Raw genomic sequence first — 1,843 nt, 5'->3', positions numbered from 1 at the left:
GAGCATGCTCAAACCATTCAAGGCTTTATACACCTCAATCAGATCACCTCGCAGGTGCCTAGTCTCCAGACACTGTAATTTGCAAAAGTTAAGCCTTTCTTCATAAGAGCAACCCTTTGTTCCATTCACAAATCTTGTTGCCCTTCTCTGTACTTGTTCCAACAGCTCTACAGCCTTCTTAAAATGATGCCTCCAGATCTGTAATACAGTACTCAAGGTGTGGTCTGACCATTGCCTTATACAAGGGGATAATCACCTCCTTATCCCTGCTAGAAAAATTCCTGTATATCATTTGACAAGACACCATGAGCTACTCTTGCAGGCCATCTGCACTGCTCAGAAAACTTCATATCTGCCTGCACAATTACCTCCAGGTCCTTTTCATTCTCTACCACTGTCAGTGTGGTACAACATATCTAGTAATTATAGCTATTCTGATATTCTTCCTGGTGTGACAATACCACATTTGAGGAATATGCATAGTTCTTAACATAATCCCAATAAAAGAATTCTATTGGATTGAAATCCTGTGAAATGGAGAAGCCAATAAATCTACTGTCCCCCTTGCCCATCCACTTATTTAAAACTGAACACTGAATGACTGCCATTAGAATATTGTCAAAATGTGCAGGTGCACATTTTGACAATATTCTAATGGCAATCATTCAGCTTGCTGGAAAATAATAGCACATCTCTCAAGCTCTGGACAAGCACAATCAAAATTATGCTTTTCCAGCAGATAAAATACATATTATAGTTTATTGTTTTTCTTGTAAAGAAAAACAGAGTCCTATCACTTCTGCACTTCTAAGTACACATCACCCATTCATCATAGGAGTATTTTTCCATCTTCTAGGTATTAATTAGGTGGCTAGAACCTCCAGATTCAAGAGTTATGCTTATTACACTCCTTAAAATTGGAAACATTGCTCCATAAAAAAATATGATTTTGCTAAGATAATTATCTTTTTCTAATTATCTCCACACACACACACATCAACACAGTTTATCAGTTATATCATTTGCAGCTTACAAGATGTGAAATACATTTTTTCAGAAGTGTCTTATGAACAGTAGACAAAGGAATATCTAATTCTAAACCTGCAGAGGCAACTGACTTCTTAGAACTGTGAAACAATGTTTCATAAATACAGTCAATGATTTACTCAGAGAATCCCAGCATCAAGTAGTTTTAAGTTTTTAATATTTCAGTCTCTTTAAGCTGATTGTAGCATTACTTAATACATATATCAACCTAATATGCATACCTAAATTCATACTATAATTGAATCACAGACTTACATTTAACTTACGGTTGCCATTTTTAAGTTATTTAAACATTTAAATCTATAAATGGGCATCCATTAATGAAACACATTCTTTTCTTCTTTTTTTTTCCCCACTTTTTTTTTTTTTTTTTTTTTGAATTTTTGAACTTGTGTAACATAAAATCACATATATATGTGCATTTTTGACTGAGAAATCTCTAATGAACAGAATCAAAATAATCCTATTCAATACATCAAATTTTCAGTAGAGGAACCGCTGGAGCTTAGGGGAAGAAACTTACCAAGGAAAGCACTAATTTACTCCTCGGTAAACAGAATGGTTACAAATAATATAAAAAAATTATAATGGGTTAAAATCAAATTATTCAATGAATGTTCATATGTGAAAATAAAGTTTCATGATATGTATTTTAATTCAAAAGATATATGAGAATTATTTCTCATGAAAGACTTTTCAGACTAAACTAATAAAAGTTTAAACGATACCCTATGAATTCTACAAAGCAACTTTTTTATTTCATTATTTCAATAAAATCCTTGGTATAATCTAAAAA

This window comes from Mastigoproctus giganteus, chromosome 5, assembly GCF_048544385.1.
Source record: "Mastigoproctus giganteus isolate SK-2022 chromosome 5, ASM4854438v1, whole genome shotgun sequence".
In the NCBI taxonomy this organism is placed as follows: domain Eukaryota; kingdom Metazoa; phylum Arthropoda; class Arachnida; order Uropygi; family Thelyphonidae; genus Mastigoproctus; species Mastigoproctus giganteus.
The sequence above is the reverse complement of the archived record's forward strand: the minus strand, read 5'-3'. Positions refer to the sequence as shown.